Here is a 9,159-nt window from a genome sequence, read left to right on the forward strand (position 1 = left end):
GACGTAGTGTAATTAGCTTACGCATAATGGACTATTAATCGTATTATCACCTTCTGATTTGTTCGTTATTTCTCTCTTTTATTCGTTTTCTCAAATTATCCGTTTTAAAGGTATTTTCGACATAAATCGCTTAATCCATTGTAATTATTGTAATTTTCATTTTTGTAATTTTATTTTATTGTATTTATCATATTTCTTGTATCATTTGTATGTTTTCACATGTAATTGAGCATTAAATCCTACTTCGACATTAATTGTATGTTAAATTACGTGTCCACCGACTTAGTATTAATTCTCACATGTTAGGATTAAAACTTGGATGTTGCATTGCATGCATATAATCGACGATATATCGAGTATAGACAATTTCCCTAATCATTAGTAGAGGCCGCTATCGAGGCGGGCGGGATTAGGCGTTCGATCAAAAGAGCTTCCTAATACGTACCCTCACCCCTTACTTCAGATCTCTGTGAACACCCGTGTTCATTGGCATCCACGAGAGTCATACTAGACATAGAATGCTAAGGGTAACGATTGCTTGTTGTTCATGTCTCTACTTTGTGTCTTGACATGGCACGAGGTATTCGAACGGTTCCAATTTCCCATAAAAATTGGTGGCGACTCCAACAAAATGCAAACGCTTGTTCTCTTCCTCCCAAGCGCCCCCGTGGGCCCCCGCTGTCCACAACCTTCATCATCATCAACATTGGCTTCATCAAACCCATCAATCTCCTCAAACATGGCCAACGACTCAGGGTCCTGAACTCGACCCCCAGGGCCTCTAGCACGACCAGCACGTCTACCACGGCCTCTAGTACGGCCACCTCCAGGAAAAGCTGCTGCAGCAGAAGTAGAAGCTGCAAACTGGCCAAATGGCCCTCTCTGCAAAATAGGAACACCAACATCCTCTGGAAAAACACTGGTAGGCTGGTGAGGACGAACAGGAGTGTAAAAGGAGCGACCCAGGGCACCATACTCCGTACTAAACTGCCCAACCTCTACAGGGGTCACACCGTAAAGGTGAAAAACACGACTGTCGTCACCAGGTGTGGTGTAGTAACTCGGAGAAGTACCCGTGTACTAACCCTCCCCAGAAAGAGTAACGACCTCCATTTGCTCCCATAAACGCCGCTGAGTCAGAGCGGTGTTGATACCCTCATGGACCCTCACCTCTCTCAAGCACTGGGTCAAAGTGATAACCATAGGAGGGAAAGGATGTAGAAGAAGGAGGAGGAGGAGGACGAGGCTGGTAAGAACCAGACAAGTGAGTGGCAGGCTGACAACGTCTCCGACGCCCACCAGTAGTAGCAGTAGTACTAGAACCAGGTAAAGTAACCAGAAGCTCATCTGGAATCAGATAGGTGACAGAGGCAGGTCTCAATCTAGCCTCACTCTCTTGAAGAGGTGCAATAGCCGGCAAATGATCATTAGGCAAAAGCATATAAAACTGACCACGCACTTTCCAATAGTGATCTGTCCCACCCCGAATGTCAAGGTAAGAAATGCCATAGTGTAGATAATCATCATCTACCAATGGCTCAGGGTCCTCCATAGGCTCATAGGGATCATTTCCCTCAAAATCGCATAGGACCCTAGCAATCCTAGTAACAATGGCACCGCAATCCAAATCTGCATATCTCCCAGTCATGCGGTCAAGGGCGTGGCAAACGAGTGCAGGGGAGAAAACTAGAAAGTAGCTTCCTGAAAGGGGTTAAGGTAGCTAGCCAAAATAAAGACCTCTAAAGAAGAGGCCTTACTCCTATCATGTCTCCCATATAACAGATAACTCAAATACCGCAAGAAAAGCCTAAGACCAACATGCTGGACGTCAAGTAAAGACATGCAACTCACGTCTGCATCCGCAAAACCCGTAAACAATGGAAAATATCGGACGGCAGAGAACCCAGTACCATTATACAAGTCACCAGTAGTATGCTTATCAATGCCTAATATCTCATAAAGACGGTCAAAAGTTAAAGACCGTTCAACATTAAGAAACCGGAAACGGATTAAATGGTCCACCGGAAAATAAGCATAAGAACTCAAAAACTCAAGAGTCAAGGCACGATATGATAGTTCGTGCATAAGAAAAAGACCCTGAAACCCAATCTCAACAAACATGCCAAACATTATCTCATCAATCTTTAAAGTTCGCAAAATTTTGCGATCAACTCACCGAGTAGGATGCATAGCCTTAGACATCAATACCACGAATTTGTCTCGCTGTTCTTTGTCCCGAAATTCAATAAAAGGTAACTCGTCTATCGGTAGTAATTCATCTTCCTCCTCGGAAGATACTACCACCTTCGGCTGACGTACGGGAGCGCGCCTCTCCCGTGACCTTTTTTGACCTTGTCCACTAGTTGACATACCTGCAAAAAAAAACAAGTATACAATCACAAACCAAATTAATTGCCCAAAACAGTCCACGTTTTGTAGACTAAATGAGTCGAAAAATTCGATTTTGAGGCCGAAGATCACACATAAACCATATAAAAGGCAAGGGGATTCCAATTATATAACAATTAGTGAAGATTCCAAGCATAAGAACACAATTTCTAACCAATTTAATGCGAAAATTGAACCCGGATTTGAAGAACCCTAATTCCCAAATTAGCAAATTAGGCATTTAATTCAACAAATAAAGGGCTAATAAGCAAGGAAATAGCAATTGTATAGGAGTAATTGAAGATTCAAGGCAATAAACACAAGATTTGAGCATAAAAAATCAGAAATTTTGGACCAACAAATGAAAAATCGGGACTTAATTGAGCAATAAAGGCAATGAAATTCACAAATAAACACAAAGGAGTGATTTAAATCACTAGAAAACAAGATAGCACAGATTATATTGAAGATTTGATGATGATAGGGAAGTATTTGAGAGAAAAGGATGAAGAACAATGCTTAGAATGAACAAACAAGGTGACGAAATGAGGAATGAATAACAAATAATATGAGAAAAAAAGGAGAAACCGCCGGTTCAAAACGCGGAACCGGGTTCGCAGTTGGTTCCTCGATCGAGCCAACGTGCACTCGATCGAGCCACCAAATTTCAAACATGGCAACTTTCGACATTTTAAAATTTTAAATACTCCGTTGGTTCCTCGCTCGAGTCTGAACGACACTTGATCGAGCATGTTGGTTCCTCGATCGAGCCTGCTTGCACTCGATCGAGGAACTTGTTGACTGCCTCCTTTTTCGTTTGAATGATAACATATAGCTTGAAAATCCGTCATTCACTGCAAAATACTTGAAACACATTAAATTCCATCATCCTCACGTCTCTCAAAATTCATGAAAAAGCTTAAAGTTCTAAATTACAAATTCCGAGCTGCCTCTCGGTAGTGCTGGTTTAAGTGGTCCCGCTCGACCGTATTACCTCATCAGTGAGAGGAATCAATGGCAAAGAGGTCAACGACCTCTATTACCCCAATATGAGCACCTTCATAGTAAATTTTCAATCGTTGCCCATTCACTTTGAAAGTCTCACCTTTGTCAGTTTACAGTGTAACTGACCCAAATTTGTTCACTTCAACAACAGTGAACGGTCCAGACCATCTACTCCTTAGCTTACCTGGGAACAAATGCAAACGAGATTTAAATAGCAATACCTTTTCACCGACATGAAATTCCCTTTACAAAATATGCTTATTATGCCACTTCTTCGTTCGTTCTTTGTATACTTGAGCGCTATCATATGCATGCAGTCGAAACTCATCAAGCTCATTCAACTGCATCAGTCTTCTCTTACCCGCCAGTGAGGGATCCATATTGAGCTCCTTTATGGCCCACATAGCCTTCTACACAAGCTCCACAGTTAAATGGCAAGATTTGCCATAGACTAAACGGTAAGGTGATGCTCCAATCGGCGTCTTGTATGCAGTACGGTAAGCCCACAAGGTGTCATCAAGCTTTCGACTCCAATATTTTCTATTCTTGCTCACTACCTTGTTCAAGATTTGTTTCAATTCTCTGTTGGAAATCTCCGCTTGTTCACTGGTTTGAGCATGATACGCCAATCCTCTACGGTGCGTAACGCCATGTTTCTTTAATAAAGAATTAAGATGACGCTCGTTGAAATGCTTTCATCCATCACTAATCACCGCGCGAGGCACTCCAGACCGTGGAAAGATAATCTTCTGAAACAACTTAACAACAAATTTAGCATCATAAGTGGGGGTGGCAATTGCCTCCACCCATTTAGAAACATAATATACAACTACTAGTATATATTGATTCCCATGAGAAGTAGGGAATGGCCCTTGGTAATCAATGCCCCAAACATAAAAAATCTCCACCTCTGAGATACCAGTTGGAGGCATCTCATGCCTTTGCAAAACATTACCTGTTCTCTGACACGCATCACAAGAACAGACAAAAGTAGTAGCATCTTTAAAGATAGTAGGCCAAAAGAAACCCGATTGCATTACCTTAGCAAATGTCTTAGAAGGACCATATGACCACCATAAGAAGAGAGTGATAATGAGAGAGGATGGCACGTACCTCACCCTCTGGAATACATCGTCTATAAATACCGTCTGCGCACTCCCGGAACAAATATGGATCATCCCAGAAATACCGCTTCACATCATGCATAAATCTCTTCTTTTGCTGATAAGACAAGCCAAAAGGAAGCATACCTCCTACCAAATAATTGGCATAATCTGCAAACCATGGGGTGTTTGCAGCTACAGCTAGAAGATGGTCATCTGGAAACGAGTCATCAATGGGCAAAATCTCTCTTTCTGCAAATCTCAATCTAGACAAGTGATTTGCAACAACATTCTCAGCACCAGACTTATCATGTTTCTAAATCAAATTCTTGCAATAATAAAATCCATCTAATAAGTCGTGGATTAGCTTCTTGTTTAGTGAAAAGATACTTTAATGCTGCATGGTCAGTATGAACAATAACTTTAGAACCAACAAGATATGCTCTAAATTTGTCTAAAGAATAGACAATTGCAAGAAGCTCCTTCTCCGTGGTAGCATAGTTAATCTACGCATCATCAAGAGTCTTACTTGCATAGTAAATAGCATGCAACACCTTATCTTTTCTTTGCCCCAAAACAGCTCCAGTTGCATAGTCACTGGCGTCGCACATAATCTCAAAAGGAAGGCTCAAATCCGGAGATCGGATTATGGGAGCTGAGATAAGAGCTTGTTTAATCTTGTCAAAAGATTTAACACACTCATTAGTAAACACAAAAGGTGTATCTTTATGAAGCAGCCGAGTTAGAGGTTGAGCAATTTTAGAGAAATCCTTAATAAAGCGGCGATAGAACTCTGCATGACCAAGAAAACTACGCACACTTTTAACATTAGCCGGGTACGGGAGTTGCTCAATTACCTCTCCACTTGGATACCTTTACCTGACACCAAATGACCGAGTACCACCTCTTCAGTGACCATGAAGTGGCACTTCTCCCAATTAAGCACAAGATTGCTCTCCTCACAACGCTGCAAAACTTTAGTCAAGTTTCTCAAGCAAATATCAAAGTCAGTACCATAAACGCTGAAATCATCCATAAAGACTTCCATAATAAACTCTATGTAATCAGAAAATATGGCCATCATACACCGTTGAAAGGTAGCTGGGGCATTACATAAACCAAAGGGCATCCTCCTATAAGCAAATACACCATAAGGACATGTGAAAGTAGTCTTTTCCTAGTCGTCAGGGTGAATGGGTATCTGAAAGAAACTGGAGTAGCCATCTAGGTAACAGAAATAACTATGGCATGCTAATCTCTCTAATATTTGGTCAATATAAGGAAGTGGGAAATGCTCTTTCTTAGTAGTTGTGTTCAACTTCCTATAATCAATACACATCCTCCAACCTGTAACAAGTCTAGTAGCAATTAATTCATTTTTATCGTTCTTTACTACTGTAGTACCTCCCTTCTTGGGTACAACTTGGACAGGACTGACCCATTTAGAATCAGAGATAGAGAAAATATTGCCAGCATCAAGTAGTTTTTGTACCTCTTTCCTTACCACCTCCTGCATTGGATGATTTATTCGTCTCTGACCCTGTGCACTAGGCTTGTGGCCTTCTTCCAAGTGAATACGATGCATACAAAAGTCAGGACTAATGCCTTGTAAGTCATCAATGCTATACCCAATGGCCTTTTTATGAGTTCTCAAAATAGTTAACAAAGCAGAAAGTTGACCTTCAGTTAGGCTAGCATTGACAATTACTGGGTTCATTTCACAGTCATCAAGAAATTCATATTTAAGATGAGAGGGAAGGGGTTTTAGTTCAGGTTTCTTTACCTCAGTTACCTTAGGTGCGATACCCAAACTGTATACCTTTTGGTGGGGGCATTTCTCTCCAGTTGGCAGCCTCTCGATCTCATGAACTTCTAGACTTCATGAACCCGTCTGAGCAGCTGAATCAGAAACAAGGGCAATCTCCAGAGGATCCCTGTTTAAACACATAGAAAGACACTCATCAATAGTAAAATCAACAACATCAATACAATGACAAGTTTCTTCTATCATGGGATATTTTAACGCTTTTTCTAAGTTAAAATCAATAGTATCATCCCCCACAGCTAAAGTCAGTCTCCCTTGCCTAACATCTATAACCGCCCCCACTGTGTGAAGGAATGGTCTACCCAAAATGATAGGAATTTGGTTGTCCTCGGCCATGTCTAAGACAACAAAATCTACGGGAATGAAGAATTTCCAAATTCAAACGGGAACATCCTCCAACACCCCCAGTGGGTGCTTAACAGATCTATCAGCCATCTGCAAAGTCATATTAGTAACAGTCATTTGACCCATATTTAATTTCTTACAAATAGAATAAGGCATGACACTAACGCTAGCTCCTATATCGCAAAGAGTTTTACTAATAGCAAGATGACCAATGTGACAAGGGATAGAAAAACTCCCTGGATCCTTTAGCTTAGGTGGTGAATTAACTTGCAACATGGCGCTGCACTTTTGAGTGTAAGCAATGGTTTCCACCGCGTCAAAGGATCGTTTCCTTGTCAAAATCTCCTTCATGAACTTTTCATAAGCCGACACTTGAGTAATTAACTCAGTAAAAGGAACACTTGCCTGTAAGTTCTTCACTACCTCCATAAACTTACCAAACTGCTTGTCCAGCTTAGACTTTTTGATTACAATGAGAAAAAGGTAGTGCAATAGTAATCGGCTCGGCTTGCTTGGCTTTAGAATCATACTTTGAAACACCGTCGTTTGCCAGAGAGGATCCTCGGTCGAGTCTTGATGTCTCTCGATCGAGCACGGAAGTTCCTCGATCGAGTCTGCCTGCACTCGATCGAGGAACCTTAGCAGATTCGTCTTTTTGAATTTTTTCGCTTTTATTCTTAGCTCGTGTTTCAACTTCGTCAGCTTCTTTTTCATCATCATTTAGCTCCAAATTACCCAATATTTTAGGATGCATATAAGGTACGTAATTATCATCAGTGGGCAATTCTTCATCATGGCTTTGCAGCTCCGGATTTGCATATGTTGTACCGCTCCTCAATTGAATGACATTAGCTTGCTCGTGAGCTTCTTTACCTTGAGGAGGAAGACCTCCGGGCTGTTTTGAGGGATTTTGAATTGCCATCTGAGCCACCTGAGTATCCAGCATCTTATTATGGGCAATCAGCTCAGAAATTTGAGCCGTCTGCTTTTGCTGCATTGACAAAGTCTGTTGCAAAAGATTGCGCAATTCTGCCATCTTACTGTTTGGAGCTTGTTGAGGAGTTTGTTGAAGAGGTTGTTGATATTGATTGTTAAACTGCTGACCTCCTTGATTTTGCCTTTGATATCCTCCTTGTGGGTGATTACCACGATTGTTGGGAGGGATATAAGTATTCTTTTGTGGTTGTTGCTGTTGTGGATTTTGCACATTCTGACTAGACCATTGAAGGAAAGGGTGCTCCTTCGTTCTTTCATTGTAAAAGTTGGAGAAAGGTGTGCCTTGTGTACCTTGTCTGTAAGACTGAAAAGCATTAACCTGCTCCAATGTGCTCAAACACTCAGTTGCATTGTGACCATCTAATCCACATCTAGCACAAGACTCCTCTTGTTGTTGACTCATAGCATGAACTCTCTCTCTACTTCCCAATGATTGGGTAGTCTTCATTTCAGCAATTTGGGCAGAAAGAGCCTCCAGTTGTGCAGCAATACCACTATCTCCCCCACTTCCACGGACACTTCCCCTTGGATTTTCTTACTTTGCAGTATGAGTAGAAATCCGATCAATTAATTTCCTTGCGCCATCAGATGTAGTGTTGTCCTGAAATCTCCCATTAGCTGAAGAATCCAATAAGGCACGGTGATCATCATATAACCCATTATAAAATTGGTTACAAAGAAACCACTTCTCAAAACCATGATGGGGGACTGAACGCACTAGTCTCTTGAAGCGAACCCATGCTTCATTCAAATCTTCTGTGGCCGTCTGCTTGAAGCTAGTAATCTGATTTCTCAAAGCATTGGTCTTCTGTGGTGGAAACTACCTCTTATAGAAAGCAAGAGCTAGAGTATTCCAGTCAGTTACTCCCTGATCAGCCATATCTAAGTCTCTCAACCATTCTGCAGCTCCATCCTTCAGAGAAAAGGGAAAGAGCATCTGCTTTACCTGATCTTGTGTCACTCCAGCTGTTAAAGGGATAGAACAGCAATAAGTGACAAATTTCTCCATATGTGTCGCAGGATCCTCAGCAGCTGCCCCTCCAAATAAATTCCACTCCACCAAGTTGATGTAAGATGGACGAATTTCAAAGGTGCCATTATCAGTTGTAGGAAGCTTGAATCCTTTTGGGATAGAAGCCAAGGTGGGCTCAGAGTGACTAGCTAGAGTAGGCATGATGATAATCTCAGGAATATGAACTTCAACCGGAATTTCAAAGTCGGAAATTTCGTCCTCTTCGTAGGACTGATCGTCCGAATTAATTGAATGCTCCGTCTCGATGTCAAGTCACTCAAGTCTTCTACTTGACCCACTCTTTCTGAAATTTTCGTCTGTAGCAAAAAGTCTTCTCTAGTTCGGGATCTAACGGAAGAATCTCGGACCTAGTTGACCTGGGCATACACGAAACTAACAAGAAAAGTGTGAGAACGGTCTTAAGGAACTAGGTTCCCTGAGACAAAAAAAAAGACAAAATAAACAGAAACAAACAAGACAATTGT

General features: G+C 41.5%; 1 non-coding gene across 1 annotated transcript; it reads left to right on the forward strand.

Moving 5' to 3' along the window:
* Positions 1-8,354: 8,354 nt before the first annotated feature.
* LOC141609853 (small nucleolar RNA R71) lies at positions 8,355-8,463 on the forward strand. Its single transcript, XR_012527759.1, has one exon. It is a non-coding gene; the product is annotated as a small nucleolar RNA R71 (small nucleolar RNA).
* Positions 8,464-9,159: the final 696 nt, after the last annotated feature.

The sequence above is a fragment of the Silene latifolia genome, chromosome 10 (genome assembly GCF_048544455.1).
Source record: "Silene latifolia isolate original U9 population chromosome 10, ASM4854445v1, whole genome shotgun sequence".
NCBI lineage: Eukaryota > Viridiplantae > Streptophyta > Magnoliopsida > Caryophyllales > Caryophyllaceae > Silene > Silene latifolia.